General features: G+C 46.9%; 1 protein-coding gene across 2 annotated transcripts in view; it reads right to left on the reverse strand.

The window, feature by feature from the left end:
• LOC139259650 (vimentin-like) overlaps window positions 1–20,879 on the reverse strand; it is a 159,780-nt gene that overhangs the window by 128,597 nt on the left and 10,304 nt on the right. The window lies entirely within an intron of this gene.

A 20,879-nucleotide genomic window follows, 5' to 3' on the forward strand; every position in this document is an offset into this window, starting at 1 on the left:
TTCTTCACTCAGAGAATTGTGAACCTGTGGAATTCTCTACCACAGAAAGTTGTTGATGTCAGTTCGTTAGATATATTCAAAAGGGAGTTAGATTTGGCCCTTATGGCTAAAGGGATCAAGGGGTATGGAGAGAAAGCAGAAATGGGATACTGAAGTTGCATGATCAGCCATGATCATATTGAATGGTGGTGCAGGATCGAAAGGCCGAATGGTCCACTCCTGCACCTATTTTCTATGTTTCTATGAGGCCTCTGCCCCATCCCACCGATGATGCTGAGGTTGGCCACAATCTTTCACTGGATGGCAATAATCCACGCTCCTCCCCCTCCTACCAGCCAATCCTCTAGCCAAACCCAAACCCCCACCCACCCTGTTTCCCAACCACCCCATCTGCAACATATCGTGATCCATGACCACCCCCCCACCCCGATCTAGCCCATGCTAATCACCAACCCACCTTGCGATCCCTGGCCGACCACCCCCCCGCCGATCACCAACACCTCCCACCAACCCACCAAAACCACGATCCCCGATTGTGCCGACCCCACGATCTCGCCCCCAGACCGACCCCACACATCTGACACACATCTGGCTGGCTGCGTGCGAGAATCCAAGGCCTCACATTCAAGTCAGGCCATGCCATTAAAGTTGGTAGCGCCTGCGGGAATCCCGGCCCCGCCCCAAGAGAAAATTCCGACCAGTATGTCAGACAGTTTGGGCACTTTCTGATCTGTTTCTCATGTTTTTATATTGCCATTTCTCTCCATCTCTCCTCTTTTCTTCTCTTCTGATTTTTTCTCCTGAACTTTTTTGTTTAACTCTGCCATCTTCTGCTTCTCTATCTTTTTCTTTACTTCTATCCTTTTGGGTTGGAGGTGGTGGGTGGTTATGGAGTGAAAAGAAACCGCCTATGGCTGCAGGGTACATTTGGGTGGAGACTGAAGGAAAAATGCAGCCCAAGCGGTTTCCTTCTGATCCTCGCCCCTAATCATTCTTCCCATCTCCTTGTTCGCATCATGTTCTCCAACCACCCCTTCACTTCAATTGCTATCCCTTCCTCTTCCCCCTTTGAACTACCTGCTCAACTCATGTATTCTACCCTCTTTCCTTGCTCTGCTGTCACAATCCTAACTAGTTTCGATCGCCTGGATGAGTCGGAGAGGAATTTTCCCAGATTTATTCTCCCTAAATTAGCCTGGGTTTTTAATCTGGTTTTTGCCTCTCCCAGGAGATCACATGGCTCCGGTTGGGGTGGAGTGTAGAATGTTTCAGTGTAAGGGGTGCTGCAGTTGTGTGAGGCGGACTGGTTGGGCTGGGTGCTCTTTGCCTTTCTGTCATTGTTCATAGATTTATATGTAACCTTTAGGGCTGCTGACCAAGGGCCGTGCGGCTCTTTGTCGGCCAGCATGGACACGATGGGCCGAAATGGCCCCCTTCTGCGCTGTAAATTTCTATGTTTCTTAACCCTCCAATTACTCTACCACTGCTCCAGGCTCACTCCAAGATCAGGGGCAAAATGTTAGCTGACCCCTCATTCTTCAGCAGTTCCCCCCCCCCCCCCATTCTATCTATTTCCCTCAAAGAGGATGTATTTGCTAGTAAAAAAATTTTTTAAACTATCAGGTTAGAATGAACAGAGAAACTATCTGCCTTTATCTCTCTCTCAACTGATACCCTCTTTCCCTCTCACAAATGCTCTCGTGTGGAGGATAAACAAAAGTGCTGACTGAATGGGCTGAATGGCCTGTTTCCATGCTGTAATTTCTATGTAACCCTCCCTCTGCTTTGATCCCTCCCCCCTTAACTATCCCCTTTCTCTCAAACGCCATCTCTCTCTAACTCCACTCTCTCAACTCCGTTCCATCTCCCTCTCTTTACCACCGCCCTCCTCCCTCACCCTTCGACCCTCTCTTCCAGTTTCCCTCAAGTACTTAGCACTTCCTTCCCCCTCTGCACTGAATTTCCACTCTCACCACATTCCTGTCACCACTCTGTTTAGCAGATTCTCCCAACTCTGCTTATAGTTCAGTGTCTGAAAATTGCAAGTAATTTCTGATTTTTGAAACAGAAGTTCATTTTTTCCATTCGTCTGCATCCGGCCACTCGTGCATTGCCCCCTATCTTCTTCACCCCAGCGTTTTACTCAAAAAATTCAACTTAAAATGTTTTAAATTAAATCGGGCAAAATGTCTGTCTGCCTTACCATTTGTGCCTTTCTATCTGTCTCTCTCCCCCCATCTATTTCATACATGCTGTTCTCCAGTTTCACCTAGCCCAATAAAATCGAGTCTGTTGCCTGACAGATGCCCCTGTGACCTCTCATCATCTCTCCTGCTCCACAGGCCACACTGACCCTTTTCTCTTACCCTGACCCTTTCCTCGCTGACCCGCAGTGCAAAAGCCATGTTCCCCACTAAGATCCATTATAACAAATTGCATTTCGATCTTATGGGATAAAACTAAAATGAACTAAGTGCCTTTAACATTGAATAAAACGTTCCAAGAAGCGTAATCAGATAAAAAATGGATGCTGAGCCAAAGGAGGAGATGATACGAGGGATGACTAAAAGCTTGATCAAAGAGAAGAATTTTAAGCAGAGTATTAAAGGAGAAGGGGGAATTGGAGAGTTTTTGGGAATTAATTCCAGAGTGTAAGGCCTAGATGGCTGATTGCACGACCACCAACGATGGGGTGAAGGTAGGGAGCAATGCACAAGTGGTTGGGTGCAGACGAAACCAAGGGGCAAGAGTAGAAACATAGAAACATAGTAAATAGGTGCAGGAGTAGGCCATTCAGCCCTTCTAGCCTGCACCGCCATTCAATGAGTTCATGGCTGAACATGCAACTTCAGTACCCCCTTCCTGCTTTCTCACCATACCCCTTGATCCCCCTAGTAGTAATAGAATATATAAATAATCAGAAATTAATTAGGTCAAAGGGGATAAAATTAAAATTAACTAAGTAGTGGATACCAACACTAAAGAGATCTGAAATGCATTAAATAAAAATCTGGTATACATGAATAATTGAGTAATAATTAGGAATAAGGGGATACTAAACTAAAAACATAAATATAACATAAGTAGGTAGACTTTTAAGCAAAACGATGGGACAGCTAAGACCCATTGCCTGCAATTCCCATGCCATATGGGACCACCAGGACTTTTCATGTGTCCTGGATAATCACGTATGCAGGATGTGCCTCCATGATCGGGAGTGTGGCATTCCAAATCCGGTTTTCAGCGCTGAATACCGGTGAGGGCCATGACACCTGTCTTTCATACCTGGTGCCATTCTATTAAACCTTTTAAAAAAAAATTATTTCATAGGATGTGGGCATTCCTGCCAAGACCCATCCCTAATTGCCCTTGAGAAGGTGGTGGTGAGCCGCCTTCTTGAACCGCTGCAGTCTGTGTGGTGAAGATGCTCCAAGAGCACTGTTAGGGAGGGAGTTCCAGGATTTTAACCCAGTGATAAAGGAACAGCGATATACTTCCAAATCGGGATGGTGTGTGACTTGGATGGAATCTTGCAGGTGGTGGTGTTCCCATGTGCCTGCTGCCCTTATCCTCTGCAACTCCTCCAAGGCCTTGACATCCTTCCTAAAGCATGGTGTCTAGAAATTAACTTAATACTCCAGCTCGGGCATAACTAGTAAGAACATAAGAATTAGGAACAGGAGTAGGCCATCTAGCCCTTCGAGCCTGCTCCACCATTCAATAAGATCATGGCTGATCTGGTCGTGGACTCAGCTCCACTTACCCGCCCTCTCCCCGTAACCCTTAATTCCCTTATTGGTTAAAAATCTATCTATCTTTGACTTGAAAACATTCAATGAGCTAGCCTCAACTGCTTCCTTGGGCAGAGAATTCCACAGATTCACAACCCTCTGGGAGAAGAAATTCCTTCTCAACTCGGTTTTAAATTGGCTCCCCCGTATTTTGAGGCTGTGCCCCCTAGTTCTAGTCTCCCCTACCAATGGAAACAACCTCTCTGCCTCTATCTTGTCTATCCCTTTCATGATTTTAAATGTTTCTATAAGATCACCCCTCATCCTTCTGAACTCCAAGGAGTAAAGACCCAGTCTACTCAATCTATCATCATAAGGTAACCCCCTCATTTCTGGAATCAGCATAGTGAATCGTCTCTGTACCCCTTCCAAAGCTAGTATATCCTTCCTTAAGTAAGGTGACCAAAACTGCACGCAGTACTCCAGGTGCGGCCTTATCAATACCCTATACAGTTGCAGCAAGACCTCCCTGCTGTTGTACTCCATCCCTCTCGCAATGAAGGACAACATTCCATTTGCCTTCCTGATTACCTGCTGCACCTGCAAACTAACCTTTTGGGATTCATGCACAAGGATGTGTCATCCAGGTCGGGTGGCACGGATACATGTTTTATGTTTTACAGGTTAACTCAAAAGAGTTTCATGCACAAGGACCCCCAGGTCCGTCTGCACCACAGCATGTTGTAATTTCTCCCCATTCAAATAATAATAGTGTTTTATAAAGATTTAGCATAACTTCCTTGCTTTTGTACTCTAGAGGCGCTCACTTTTTACATTTTGAAAATTTAGCATCAGGCACAAAGGAATCTTTACATCTTCTAAATTGGACTTTAGTGCCCCAGGAAGAAAGGGGGGCAGTAAATCAAGTGCTAATGACCTCAGTGGAGCACTGCAGGGGCGCTAATGCCAGAGCGCTACCGAATTTCAGGGGACATACATTCAGCAAAAATTCTTCAATCCTTCACACTGGTACATTCCAGCGCTTAAATGGGAGGTTATATCAAGCTGCAGCTGCTCATTTTCACCAGTGCTGCATCTGAAGGAGACCCGAGAGGTTCTGCAACAATTTTTGATGTGGCTGCTGCTAATCCAGCTGCAAGGAGAGAGCTCGTCGTTTTAATGACACAGCATTGGAAGCATTGGTGGGGGCAGTTGAACGATGGAGGGAAACGCTCTTCCCAGCAACTGGAAGGAGGCCATTGCCCCAGGTTTTCAGGGCTATGTGGAGGGAAGTGGCAGAGGAGGTATTGGCCAGTACTGTAGTTCAACGAAAACTCACACAATACCAGAAGAAATTCAACAATCTCAGTTGGGTGGTCAAGGTAAGTACATGCTTCCACACCTCCTACATACCAGCCTCTGAACCTGTCTGTGCACACATAAGAAATAGGAGCAGGAGTCGGCCATTTGGCCCCTCAAGCCTGCTCCGCCATCTAATACCATGGCTGATCTGATCATGGACTCAGCTCCACTTTCCTGCCCGCTCCACATAACCCTTTATTCCCTTATCGCTCAAACATCTGTCTATCTCCGCCTTAAATATAGTCAATGACCCAGCCTCCACAGCTCTCTGGGGCAGAGAATTCCACAGATTTATAGCCCTCTGAGAGAAGAAATTCCTCCTCGTCTCAGTTTTAAATGGGCGGCCCCTTATTCTGAGATTATGTCCCCTAGTTTTAGTTTCCCGAGTGGAAAGATCCTCTCTGCAACCACACTGCGTAATCACCTCTCCCACACCACACATCTGCACCTACTCAAACTGACATCCTCATCTCATGCCTTGCCGACTTTCACAGCTATTCAATGTCAGGAGGCATATCTCCCATACACATAGCTGGAATCTTATTCACCTTAATGCAACTCTTGTGCCATTTATGCTTTCAGATAATCAACAATCAGATGACCAGCCTGTACCTGAGCCCCCACCTCCTCCCCCCCATGATAGTGACAAGGGAGAAGAGAAGGGAGACCCAAGCACCGCGTCATTGCATCTCTCACCTGCAGGCACCAGCTCAGAGACTGGCACTGGGCGTTTGTCAGAGGTTAGTTTAGTAGCGGGGTCTGCACTGAGTGATGCACCAGGGATAAGCGGGCTGCATCAAGGCCAAGAGGAAAGAGTAGCTCGGGAGCAAGCTCCCCGGACAAAGAGTTCGCGCGCGAGTTCTGTTGCACAGGACTCAGATGAAGACCTCGATGGAGAAGCGTTCACAAGAAGGGTGATGGCCATGCACTCCGACATGAGAGGTGCAATGGCAAGGGTGCCCGAGATACTCTCGGCAATGGTAAGGAATGTGGAGGAGTCTACCTCCAACATTGCACAGAGCTCGGCGCACACCATGGAGCCCATCATCTCCAGTCTACAGAGGATGGTTGACTCCCAGAGAGACCGTGGGGATCCAGACCTCACGTCGCATGTCATGGGCGATGTGCAGAACAGGCAGAAGCAACGTAATGTCTTAGTGATGTAATGCAGATAATGGTTGGTGGCATCGAGGTTCAGACTGCTCTCATGTTGTCTTAGCTGGATGCCATGCAATGTCTTAGTGCTGTCATGCAGTCAATGGTTGGTGGCATCAAGTCTCAGACTGCTCTTATGCAGTCTCAGCTTGATGCTATGCAAGCTCTGACTGCTGCCTTCGCCGTTGGGTCCATCAGTCAACCGGAGATCTCATGGTGTCGCAGCAGGCCACCAATCTGTGCTCCAGCAGGTTGGGAGTTATGCTGAAGTGCTGCCCTGGGGGAGTGGCAGTGGGTCAGAAACCTGCTGTCCTCTCTCAGGATGACAGTATTCTGAGCCCACCACTGCCACTCCGCCTTTGCACTTGTCACTGCCTGTCATCCAGTCAGCCCAGACTGCTGCCATCCTGCCTGAGGTGGTGCAATCTATAGCTGGGCCTTCCAGATCTACAGTTGGGCCTTCCAGGCCCACAGCTTGTCGAGGGCATCCTGCAAGGTCATCTGTAGTCTCTGGCCGACACCTAGCTGCCTTCCACAAGCCGTGCTGCAGCCACAGGGTACACACTACAAAGGAGCTCTAGAATAGGTAAAGCCAGTGTTAAGAGGGGTTATAAGGTATTGCGCAAGGGTGATTCGGTCTGGCGCAGAATGAATGCATCGTGAGGTGACAATTCAGCATGTGTGGTCACACACCAGCTGCACATTCAGTGAGTCGTAGCCTTTGCAGTTACGAATGCCTCAAGATTGTTATGCGGTGCCAGCAAAGCGACGTGGGTGCAGTCAATGGCGGCCTGCACCATGGGGAAGCCCGCTATTCTGGCAAAGCCACATGCACGCTCCAGCTGCTTTTCTCTGGTGATGAGGAACGAAATGTATTCCTTTCTCCTTCTGTAGAGAGCATCAGTGACCTCATCGATGCAGCAATGGACTACAAACTGGGAGATGCTCGAGATGTCTCCTGTTGCACACTGGAAGGATCCGCTGCTGTAGAAATTGAGCACGATGGTGACCTTGACTGCCACTGAGAGAGCTGTCCTAACCCTGGTCTAAGGCTCAAGGTCTGGTTGCAGGAGATGGCAGAGCTGAAGTGCAGCCTTCGAACACACTATTCTGTAGTGAAATTGATGTAGTAGAACTGCTGCCGGAATACCTTGGGAGGTTAAGGTCTCCTGTTGAGAGCAATGTTGGCCCTCCTCCCTCTGGCCACATTTTGCTGCCTTTCTCTCTGCCTAAGTTGCCTCCGACAGTGACGTTGGAGCGCAAGGTCCAGTGCCAACACAGCCCCATGAAAGGATATAAATGTTGGGACTTTCAAATCTGCCCTCAATGAAAGTCACAAATCTTTAACAGGCAGAACACTCCTTCAACTTGAAATCGGTGAAATCTCTCAAAACGCCTGTGTGCCTATGTGGAATTAAGCAGCAACCATTATTGCCGACTAAAACTTTACCCAATGCTGGCGCCTTAAAATAGAGTTCCTCCAGCCGACTTTCGACTGAAACACGTCAGCTGTCGTTGTCAGTGCCAGGCGATAAAACAGGGAGCGAGAGCCAATTTATCTTCCGGGGAGTAACGGGGTGCCACGCACGGCGGGGCACTATGTGTTAGCGTCGCCACAAAACTTCCGGCCAATTTAGTGGAAGGTGCTAATTTCGCCCGGGCAAAAATTCATTTGTGCCCCATTAACGGGAGGTGCAAAGTACCCCAACTTCTCCCCCTATGTCAATAATAAAACCAAGGATCCCACAGACCTTTTTAGCACACTTCTCAACTTGTCCTTCCACCTTCAATGACTTGTGTACATACACCCCCAGATCTCTCTGCTCCAGCACCCTCTTTAAAATTGTACCATTTAGTTTATGTTGCCTCTCCTCATTATTCCTACCAAAATGAATCACTACACTTCTCTGCATTAAATTTCATTTGCCATGTGTCTGCCCATTTCACTGTTTACTACATTTCTGAGTTTTATGTTATCTACAAAATTTGAAATTCTGCCTTGTCTTGCTCAATAATATACATCAAAAAGAGCAGTGGTCCCGACACCAGCCTTTCACAAATCCTTGCTGGCTTTCATTTATTAATCCATATTTTTCCAAGTACCAATTAATTTGTCCCAGAATATTGTCTCTCAACATTTCTCCACCACCGATGTTAGGCTGACTATCCTGTAGATGCCGGATTTAGCTTTTCCCATTGTTTGAACATAAGAACATAAGAAATAGGAGCAGGAGTAGGCCATTTGGCCCATCGAGCCTGCTCCGCCATTCAATAAGATCATGGCCGATCTGATCATGGACTCAGCTAACCTGCATACTAACTTTTTGTGTTCCATGCACAAGGACCCCCAGGTCCTTCTGTACTGTGACACTTTGCAATATTTCTCCATTTAAATTGTAATTTGCTTTTCTATGTTTGGGCTATGGGTGAGTGGGATTTGGTATGAATTAGGACACGGGTAGCTGAGTTTTGGATCACCTCTTGTTTACGTAGGGTAGAAGGTGGGAGGCCAGCCAGGAGTGCGTTGGAATAGTCAAGTCTAGAGGTAACATAGGCATGGATGAGGGCTTCAGCAGCGATGAGCTGAGGCAAGGGCAGAGACGGGCGATGTTACGGAGGTGGAAAAAGGCGGTCTTAGTTATGCTATAGTTATGTGGTCGAAAGCTCATTTCAGGGTCAAATATGACACCAAGATTGTGCCTCAGACCAAAGTTGGGGAGATAACACAAGAACCTAAGTAATAGGATCAGGAGTGGGCCATTTGGCCCCTTGAGCCTGTTCCGCCATGCAATAAGATCATGGCTGAACTGGGATGGAGTCAGTGGCTAGGGAACAGAGTTTGTGGCGGGGACTGTAAACAATGGGTTCGGTGTTCCCAATAGAAAATTTCTGCTCATCCAGAACTGGATGTTGGGCAAGCAGTCTGACACTTTAGAGACCGTGGAGGGGTCGAGAGATGTGGTAGCGAGCTGGAGCTGGGTGTCGTCAGTGTACATGTGGAAAGTGACGATGTGTTTTTGGATGATGTTGCCAGGGAACCAGGGACAATCTCGAAAGGGCCAGTGTCCCGGCACCCAAAGAGGAGTGCCGGGCTGCACAATGGCGGCCCGGTCGAGACGAGGGCTGCCATTATCGGACCGACATAAGAATCAGCCTACAAAAAAAATAGCGGCCTGGGGCGCACATGACCGTCCCATTAAGGCGCACCCCGTTTGGATGTCCACGCGCCGCGAAGTAGGCGCGTAAATCGGCCTGTGCCAACCTTGTGTCCCATGGGCTCCATTGCTGGGTGCCTGGCAGCCCGAAGCATAAATAGCAGGGCGCGGCGCTAACTTCAAATCATCCTCAAGATCCCGGGGGCAATTTTGCCCCAGGTGCAACCACCTCCCGCCCACGGGCGAAAAGGAAATTGTGCCCCATTAGCACCTTCTGGCGGCGCAAAAAAGGGGCAATATCAGACCCCAACATTTCCCAATCTCTCACCATTTAAAAAATATTCTGCTTTTCTATTTTTCCTATCAAAGTGGATACCTTCACATTTCTCCACATTATATTCCATTTGCCATGTTCTTGCCAACTCACTGAGCCTGTCTGTATTCCCTTGAAGCCTCTTTGCGTCCTCCTCACAACTTACATTCCAACTTAGTTTTGCATCATCAGCAAATGTGGATATGTTACATTTGGTCCCCTCATCCAAATCATCGATATAGATTGTGAATAGCTGGGTCCCAGCACTGATCCTTGCGGCACCCCACTAGTTACAGCCCGCCAACCCCAAAATGACCCGTTTATTCCTACTCTCTGTTTTCTGTCCGTTAACCAATCCTCAATCCATGCTAGCATATTATCTGCAATCCCATGAGCCTTAATTTTTTTTAATAACCTTTTGTGGGGCACCTTATCGAATGCCTTCTGAAAATCCAAATACACTATATCCACTAGTTCCCCTTTGTCTATTCTGCTAGTTACAAATTCAAAAAACTCTTTTGTCAAACAGATTTCCCTTTCATAAATCCGTGTTGACTCTGCCCAATCATATTATTATTTTCTAAGTGCCCTGTCACCATGTCCTTAATAATAGATTCTAGCATTTTCCCTACTACTGATGTCAGGAGATAAGATTAAGAGTTGGGTTAGGAGTCTGAGGTTAGGATTAGGAGTCAGAAGTTAGGGGTAGGAGTTGGAATTAGTGGTCAGAGGTTTATATAGGATTGCATGGGATATACGACATAGAAACAGGCCATTCGGCCCAACCAGTCCATGCTGGCTTATGCTCCATTCAAGTCTCCTCCCATCTTTCCTCATCTAAATCTATCAGCATAATCCTCTATTCCCCTCTCCCTCATATGCTTGTCTCGCCTCCCCTTAAATGCATCTATACTATTTGCTTCAACCACTGAATGCCCTATTGGATTTCTTGGTGACTATCTTATATTGATGGCCTCTAGTTATGCTCTTCCCCTCAAGTGGAAGCATCCTGCATCCACTATCAAATCTTTCATAATTTTAAAGATCTCTATCAAGTCACTCAGCGCTCTTTTCTTAAGAGAAAAGAGTCCCAGCCTATTCATCCTTTCCTGATATGTATATTATCGCATTTCTGGCATCATCCTTGTAAATAAGAACATAAGAAACAGGAGCAGGAGTAGGCCATATGGCCCCTCGAGCCTGCTCCGCCATTTAATGCGATCATGGCTGATCTGATCATGAACTCAGGTCCATTTCCCTGCCCGCTCCCCATAACTCCTTATCGGTTAAGAAACTGTCTATCTCTGTCTTAAATTTATTCAATGACCCAACTTCCACAGCTCTCTGAGGCAGCAAATTCCACAGATTTACAACCCTCAGAGAAGAAATTCCTCCTCATCTCATTTTAAATGGGCAGCCCCTTATTCTAAGATTATGCCCCCTAGTTCTAGTCTCACCTATCAGTGGAAGCATCCTCTCTGCATCCATCTTGTCAAGCCCCCTCATAATCTTACAGGTTTCGTAAGATCACCTCTCATTCTTCTGAATTCCACTGAGTAGAGGACCAACCTACTCAACCTTTCCTCATAAGTCAACCCCCTCATCTCCAGAATCAACCTTGTGAACCTTCTCTGAACTGCCACCAAAGCAAGTATATCTTTTCTTAAATATGGAAACCAAAACTGTACGAAGTATTCCAGGTATGGCCTCACCAATACCCTGTATAACTGTAGCAAGACCTCCCTGCTTTTATACTCTATCCCCTTTGCAATAAAGGCCAAGATTCCATTGGCCTTCTTCTCTGCACCCTCTCCATTTTATAATATGGTGACCAGAACTGTACCCAGCACTCGAAGTGTGGTCTAACCAAGGTTCGATACAGGTTTAGCATAACTTCCCTACTTTTCAATTCGATATCTCTAGAAATAAACCCTAGTGCTTGGTTTGCTTTTATTCCAGCCTTGCTAACCTATGTCGCAACTTTTAGTGATTTGTGTATCCCTTTGTTCCTGTACCCCACCTAGATTCGCACCCTCCAACTAATAAGTGACCTCCTTATTCTTCCTACCAAAATGTAATACCTCACATTTATCTGTGTTGAACTTCATTTGCCAATTATATGCCCATTCTGCAAGTTTATTAATGTCCTCCTGTAATTTGTTGCAGTCCTCCTCAGTATTGACTATACCAGAGAGTGGTGAACCTGTGGAATTCTCTACTACAGAAAGTAGTTGAGGCCAATTCACTAAATATATTCAAAAGGGAGTTAGATGAAGTCCTTACTGCTAGGGGGATCAAGGGGTATGGCGAGAAAGCAGGAAGGGGTTACTGAATTTGCATGTTCAGCCATGAATTCATTAAATGGCGGTGCAGGCTAGAAGGGCCGAATGGCCTACTCCTGCACCTATTTTCTATGTTTCTATCCGCTGTCATCCGCGAATTTAGAAATTGTTTTTTGATTCCGAAGTCCAAATCGTTAGTATAAACTGTGACCAACAGTGGTCCCAGCACTGATCCATGTGGAACACCACTACCCACCTTCTGCCACTGTGAATAGCTATTTTTTACCCCTATCCTCTGCTTTCTGTCTTGAAGCCATCCATTCTGCTATCCATTCTGTTACTTGTCCCTTGACTCCGCATTCTCTGACCTTGTTCATCAGTCTATTATGGGGTACCTTATCAAAGGTATTATGTTCAGAATAACTCCACAAGATTGTACATTGTAAGCTCAAACCACTGTGACCTTGGTCTCTTTAATATAACTCCAGTGAGGAAGCAGCATAGTGGATTGCCTTATATACCTGCTTGCCCAAGGTGCACAGGTGACCCTTAGGTCTCCCACAGGTGTGCCCCCTGGTGGCAAGTCTTACACATTGGTGAGGTTTGCATACATAACAGCACTCCCCCCCCCCCCCCCCCCCCCAAGTCTTATGTACAAGTTATTTACAGGTTGAGGCGATCTGGCGCTCTGCGTTCCCGGATTGATTGTCTGAGTTGAAGACCTGGCATGGGTGAGTTGGTCGGATCATTGCTGCACGGCAGCGCGGCTGGTCTGATCGGACTGTCGGGCATGGTGTGTTCATCCTCGTGGTTGACAGCGAGGTCGATTGCTGGTTGGGTGTGTGTTAGTGAATCATAGATGGTAAAGTCTTCTTCAAACTGTTCTTGGTTGTCCGTGAATCGCAGTTTGGTCTGATCCAAGTGCTTTCTGCACGTTTGCCCATTCAACAGTTTAACAACAAACACTCTATTCCCCTCCTTGGCTAAAACAGTGCCAGCAATCCATTTGGGACCGTGACCGTAATTGAGAACAAACACAGGATCATTAACCTCAATGTCATGCGATACAGCCGCATTATCGTGGTACATGTTAGGCCGGTGCCGCCGGGTTTATACATGATCATTGAGATCCGGGTGGACTAAGGAGCCTGGTTTTGAGTGCTCTCTTCATTAACAATTCTGCAGGGGGAACCCCGGTGAGCAAGTGGGGCGCGTCCGGTAGCTGAGCAGGACCATTACGTGTTTCAAGCTCTGCTTGATGGTTTGGACTGCCCGTTCCGCTTGACCATTTGATGCGGGCTTAAATGGGGCAGACCTGACATGCTTAATGCCATTACGGGTCATGAACTCGTTGAATTCCGAGCTGGTGAAACACGGCCCATTGTCACTAACAAGGACGTCGGGCAAACCATGGGTGGCGAACATGGCCCTGAGACTTTCAATGGTGGCAGTGGACGTATATATTATTATACATTCAATCCATTTAGAGTAAGCATCACTGCTACTGGAAACATCTTTCCTAGAAAAGGGCCAGCAAAATCTACGTGGACCCTGGACCACGGTTTGGAGGGCCATGACCACAGGCTCAGGGGTGCGTTGCTCAACTGTGAGCAAGTGTTGCATTGGTGTAAGCATGACTCCAATTCGGAGTCATAGCTGAGCCACCAAATGTGCGACCTGGCGATATCCTTCATCATGACGATGCCTGGGAGGGCACTGTGTCGGTCGCGTATAAACGTTTCCCTGCCTTTTTTTTGGCAAAACCACGCGATTCCCCCATAGAAGACAATCCAATTGGATTGCCAATTCATCCTTACATAGGTGGAACGGCTTAATTTCATCTTGCATTTCCCCGGAAACCGCCGACCAGCTCACATTTAGGATGCAGCTTTTTACTAGTGATAGCAGGGGGTCTTGGCTGATCCAGGTCCTGATCTGGCAAGCCGTGACAGGTGACCTCTCGCTCTCAAAAGCATCCATTACCAGAAGCAAGTCTGCGGGTTGCGCCATTTCCACCCCGGTGGTGGGTAATGGTAGCCGACTGAGGGCATTAGCGCAGTTCTCAGTGCCTGGTCGGCGGGGCTTACATAGTCATACGCAGACAATGTTAGTGCCCATCTTTGTATGCAGGATGGAGCATTGGTGTTGATACCTTTGCTTTCTGAGAGCAGTGAAGTAAGCGGTTTGTGGTCGGTTTCGAGCTCAAACCGGAGACTAAATAGATATTGGTGCATTTTCTTAACCCCGTATACACATGCTAAAGCTTCTTTCTCAACCATACTGTAGGCTCTTTCAGCCTTGGATAAACTTCTGGATGCATATGCAATTGGTTGCAGTTTGCATGACACATTTGCATGCTGTAACACACAACCGACCCCGTACGACGACGCATATCAAGCTAGTACTAAACATTTACATGGGTCATACAATACAAGTAACTTGTTAGAGCAAAACAGGTTTCTGGCCTTATTAAAGGCTGTCTCTTGAGATTTACCCCAACCCCAGTCGTCACCCTTGTATAGCAATAAATGCAAAGGTTCCAGCAAAGTGCTCAACACCGGTAGAAAGTTAGCAAAATAGTTGAGCAGTCCCAGGAACGAACGCAGCTCCATCATATTCTGTGGTCTAGTTGCATTCTTGATGGTCTCCGTCTTGGAGTCCATGGGTCTAATGCCATCTGCCGCAATCTTTCTCCACAGAAATTCGACCTCTGGCGCCAGGAACACGTGGAGCGTTTCAGCCTCAGTCCCACTCTGTCCAATCGCTTTAGAATGTCTTCCAGGTTGTGCAGTGTTCGGTGGTGTTGCGACCAGTGATCAAGATGTCGTCTTGGAACACCATGGTGCATGGAACCGATTTCAGCAGATTCTCCATGTTCCCCTGGAAGATTGCCGCAGCCGAGCGAATCCCAAAAGAGCATCTGTGGTATACGAACAGTCCTTTGTATGTGTTGATCATGTCAATTTCTTTGACGGTTCGGCCAGCTCCTGCGTCATGTAAGCAGAAGTTAGATCTAGCTTGAACGACTTTCCCCCTGCTAACGTTGCGAATAGGTCCTCCGGTTTAGGTAATAGGTACTGGTCCTGTAACGAGACTTGGTTGATCGTTACCTTGTAGTCCCCGCAGATTCTGACCATCCCATCGCTCTTTAGCACCGTCACAATTGGACTGGCCCACAAGTTGAACTCGACTAGCGATATGATTCCCTCTCGTTGAAGTCTGTCCAGCTCGATCTCGACTTTTTCCCGCATCATATATGGGACTGCTCAGGCCTAGTGATGAACGGGCCGTGCCCTAGGAACAAGATGGATCTGCACCTTGGCGCCTGTGAAGCTGTTGATGCCTGGCTCAAATAACGCCAGGAATTTGTTTAGCACCTGGTGTCATCCCCGAAGACAGTGCTTTGATGTCATCCCAGTTCCATCGGATCTTTCCTAGCCAATTTCTGCCGAACAGCATTGGACCATCGCCTGGCACAATCTATAGTGGTAAATCATGTACCATTCCGTCGTACGATACGTTCACTGCTGCACTGCCGATAACAGGTATGAGTTCTTTGGTTTAAGTGCACAGCGTTGTGTGAATTGGGCTGTTTTGGCCTCTGTGCCTTGTTGCCCCACATTTTCTCAAAGGCCTTCTGGCTCATGATTGATTGATTTGCCCCCATGTCCAATTCCATGGAGACTGGAATGGCGTTATGTTTAACTTTTAACATTATCGGAGGGCTTTTGGTGGTGGTGGTGTGTACCCCATACATTTCCGCTTCATCCTCAGGTTGAGTTGCCTCTCCTGCTCGTTCAGTGTGATCCGCGCTGGATCGGTCGTCCTCTGCAAACTCTGCCATGTGGTGAGTCAGAGGTCATTTGCACATTCGCTAGAGGTGCCCCATTGTTCCACAGCCCTTGCACACATAGTGCTTGAATCAACATTGATGGGCTCTATGACTGCCCTCGCAGCGCCAGCATGGTGTTAATGGATTCGCATTCACACCCTACAGCAGCCTCTGAGTCACCCTAGGCCTGGTCTCTGCAGTGTAGGCCCTGTCATGTACAGTTCTGCCTGCTGAAGGCATTATTTTATGCACAGTACTTGCCAGTGAGCTTCGATGTTGTGAATATATCTGTTTTGTGTTGTCGCTCGTGGATATGAAAGCCTGGGCTAGCGTGATGGCCTTGCTCAGATCTAGAGATTCGACAGACAGCAGTTTGTGAAGAATGACCTCATGGCCGATTCCAAGCATGAAATAGTCCCGCAACATTTCTCCCAAAGATCCGGCAAATTCGCACTGTCCCGCAAGGTGCTTTAGGTCGGCGACAAAGCTCACCACGTTCTGGCCCTCGGAGCTATGGTGCGTGTAAAAGCTATACCTGGCCATTAATGGATGCTCTCCTTCGGCTTGAGATGTTCCCGAACCAGAGTGCATAGCTCTGTGTAAGTCTTGTCTGTTGGTTTGACCGGTGCCAGCAGATTTTTGACGAGGCCATATATCGAAGACCCACATACGGTGAGGAGAATCGCCCTGCGCTTGTCTCAGCCGTCTCTAGTACGTTGGCCATGAAGTACTGGTCGAGATTCCCAACGGAGGTTTCCCAATCATCACTCTCAACAAATCTCTCAAGAATACCAATGGCAGCCATTACCCCGTGAAAGTTCGTGATCTGTAACTCGTCGCCAATTATTATGTTTAGAATAACTCCACAAGTCGGTGTTGTAAGCTAAAACCATTGTGACCTTGGTCTCTTTAATGTAACTCCAAAGTGAGGAAGCAGCATGCTGGATTGCCTTTTAGATCTGCATGCCCAGGGTGCACAGGTGACCCTTAGGTCTCCTACAGATGTGCCCCCTGGTGGCAAGTTTTACACATTGGTGAGGTTTGCATACATAACAGAAGGCCTATTGAAAATCTAGATAAATTACATCTACTGCATTACCATTGTCTATTCTATTGATGGGAAATCCTTATTAGTCGGGAAATTGTGTTGGGGAAATTGATGGGATTGAAGGCCGATAAATCCCCAGGGCCTGATGGACTGCATCCCAGAGTACTTAAGGAGGTGGCCTTGGAAATAGTGGATGCATTGACAGTCATTTTCCAACATTCCATTGACTCTGGATCAGTTCCTATAGAGTGGAGGGTAGCCAATGTAACCCCACTTTTTAAAAAAGGAGGGAGAGAGAAAACAGGGAATTATAGACCGGTCAGCCTGACATCGGTAGTGGGTAAAATGATGGAATCAATTATTAAGGATGTCATAGCAGTGCATTTGGAAAGAGGTGACATGATAGGTCCAAGTCAGCATGGATTTGTGAAAGGGAAATCATGCTTGGCAAATCTTCTGGAATTTTTTGAGGATATTTCCAGTAGAGTGGACAAGGGAGAACCAGTTGATGTGGTATATTTGGACTTTCAGAAGGCGTTCGACAAGGTCCCACACAAGAGATTGATGTGCAAAGTTAGAGCACATGGGATGTGCTGACATGGATTGAGAACTGGTTGTCAGACAGGAAGCAAAGAGTAGGAGTAAATGGGGACTTTTCAGAATGGCAGGCAGTGACTAGTGGGGTACCGCAAGGTTCTGTGCTGGGGCCCCAGCTGTTTACATTGTACATTAATGATTTAGATGAGGGGATTAAATGTAGTATCTCCAAATTTGCGGATGACACTAAGTTGGGTGGCAGTGTGAGCTGCGAGGAGGATGCTGTGAGGCTGCAGAGCGACTTGGATAGGTTAGGTGAGTGGGCAAATGCATGGCAGATGAAGTATAATGTGGATAAATGTGAGGTTATCCACTTTGGTGGTAAAAACAGAGAGACAGACTATTATCTGAATGGTGACAGATTAGGAAAAGGGGAGGTGCAAAGAGACCTGGGTGTCGTGGTACATCAGTCATTGAAGGTTGGCATGCAGGTACAGCAGGCAGTTAAGAAAGCAAATGGCATGTTGGCCTTCATAGCAAGGGGATTTGAGTACAGGGGCAGGGAGGTGTTGCTACAGTTGTACAGGGCATTGGTGAGGCCACACCTGGAGTATTGTGTACAGTTTTGGTCTCCTAACCTGAGGAAGGACATTCTTGCTATTGAGGGAGTGCAGCGAAGGTTCACCAGACTGATTCCCGGGATGGCGGGACTGACCAATCAAGAAAGACTGGATCAACTGGGCTTGTATTCACTGGAGTTCAGAAGAATGAGAGGGGACCTCATAGAAACATTTAAAATTCTGACGGGGTTAGACAGGTTAGATGCAGGAAGAATGTTCCCAATGTTGGGGAAGTCCAGAACCAGAGGTCACAGTCTAAGGATAAGGGGTAAGCCATTTAGGACCGAGATACAGAGGAACTTCTTCACCCAGAGAGTGGTGAACCTGTGGAATTCTCTACCACAGAAAGTTGTTGAGGCCAATTCACTAAATATATTCAAAAAGGAGTTAGATGAGGTCCTTACTACTAGGGGGATCAAGGGGTATGGCGAGAAAGCAGGAATGGGGTACTGAAGTTGAATGTTCAGCCATGAACTCATTGAATGGCGGTGCAGGCTAGAAGGGCCGAATGGCCTACTCCTGCACCTATTTTCTATGTTTCTATGATTGGCAGAGCAGGCTCGAAGGGCCAAATGGCCTACTCCTACTTCTTATGTTCTCTGTTAACTCTTCAAAAAATTCAGTTAGATTAGTCACACAAGACTTTCCATTTTGAAATCCATGCTGAATATACATTATTATATTTTTGTTTTTTTAGATATTCTTCTATTTTCTCCTTTCGCAGAGATTCCATTATTTTTCCTACCACCGATGTTAAGCTGACTGGTCTATAATTCCCTGGACATATTCTATCCCCCTTCTTAAATATAGGAATTATGTTAGCTATCCACTAGTCCTCTAACACTACACCTTTTTCTGACAAATTATTAAATATGCCTCTGCTATCTCTTCCCTAGATTATTTTAAAATGCGTGGATGCAATCCGGGCCAGGGATTTTACCCTCTGAGTTAGATTAGTTTATTTAATATATCCCTTCTTTTCATTTTAAATGTACTTCTCATTACTAATCTCATCATTCAATGTAATGTCCACCTGTTCTATCTCCCTGGTAAATACTGAAGCAAAATAATGATTTAATATTTCTGCTATCTCTCTCCTATCGTTATCTGCAGTATTGTCCTGTCTATCCTTTATCATTATAATCATTCAAATCCTTCGAATCGAGGATGACTTGCTTCCATGTCATAAACTTCACAGGTGTTTCAATGAAGGACCTAAAATTCCAGGTCCCGAACTACATCTTGAAGGGTGGAAGATGCCTGTGCATGGATTTTTTTTAACGTGGGGTGACCATTGCACACCAGCCACCACACGGGCTTGACAGAGCTTGGTCTTGGTCCAGTAGCAAGGATTAACCAAGACGACTGGGGACCAGCTCTGCTGCACGGACCTAGTGCACACACATATCGAAGTGTGGGCTGGCCCGTGCTGCCCCTGGGCCCTCGACTCTTCTGGGCCCCAAACTCACGCCTCTCCTGGGCCCCGATCACGTCCCTCTACAATCTCTCGTTACTCCTTCGCCCTGAACTCGCCACTCCTGCTGTACCTGCCCACGCTCCAATCACCGACGTGGATCTTGCTGATGTCCCTTTTCACTGCCGTTGCTCCCCTGCTCCAGCACATGCTGCTCCCTGGAGTGGTACGCTGCCACGCTGCTCTTTCCGCTCCGTGGCCTGCTTCGTTGGTGCTCGCAGGCCGTGGGCCTCTCAACCTGCTGGGCTAGGTCGCCACGCTGCTCCTTCCTATTCCTTAATGACCCTATTCTCCACCCAACCTTCCTTTTTTTTATTGATGAGCCTGTAACATATTTTAGTATTTTGTTTCATGTTTCTTGATAATTTAATATCATAATTCCTCTTTGCCTCACTAATTGTTTTTTTGACTTCTCTCGTAATCTCTTCATATTCTTTCTCATTATCACTCCAGTGCTGTCTATGTACTTAATGTATGCCTCTTTCCTTACGCTCACTTGTTCCCTTATGGCTTTATTCATCCATGGAGTCTCATTAGTGTTTAATTTGTTCTTTCCTTTTAGCAGAATATATTGTTCCTGCACGCTGTTGAACACTGTTTTAAATGTATAACATAGAAACATAGAAAATAGGTGCAGGAGTAGGCCATTCAGCCCTTCGAGCCTGCACCACCATTCAATAAGATCATGACTGATCATTCACCTCAGTACCCCTTTCCTGCTTTCTCTCCATACCGCTTGATCCCCTTAGCCGTAAGGGCCATATCTAACTCCCTCTTAAATATATACAATAAACTGGCATCAACAACTCTCTGCGGCAGGGAATTCCACAGGTTAACAACTCTCTGAGTGAAGAAGTTTCTCCTCTTCTCAGTCCTAAATGGCCTACCCCTTATCCTAAACCTATGTCCCCTGGTTCTGGACTTCCCCAACATCGGGAACATTCTACCGCATCTAACCTGTCCCATCCCATCAGAATCTTATATGTTTCCATGAGATCCCCTCTCATCCTTCGAAACTCCAATGTATAAAGGCCCAGTTGATCCAGTCTCTCCTCATGTCAGTCCAGCCATCCCGGGAATCAGTCTGGTGAACTTTCGTTGCACTCCCTCAATAGCAAGAACGTCCTTCCGTCCTTCCTCAGATTAGGAGACCAAAACTGAACACAATATTCCAGGTGAGGCCTCCCCAAGGTCCTGTACAACTGCAGTAAGACCTCCCTGCTCCTATACTCAAATCCTCTCGCTATGAAGGCCAACATACTATTTGCCTTCTTCACCGCCTGCTGTACCTGTATGCCAACTTTCAATAACTGATGAACCATGACACCCAGGTCTCGTTGCACCTCCCCTTTTCCTAATCTGCCACCATT

Source organism: Pristiophorus japonicus, chromosome 3, assembly GCF_044704955.1.
Source record: "Pristiophorus japonicus isolate sPriJap1 chromosome 3, sPriJap1.hap1, whole genome shotgun sequence".
In the NCBI taxonomy this organism is placed as follows: domain Eukaryota; kingdom Metazoa; phylum Chordata; class Chondrichthyes; family Pristiophoridae; genus Pristiophorus; species Pristiophorus japonicus.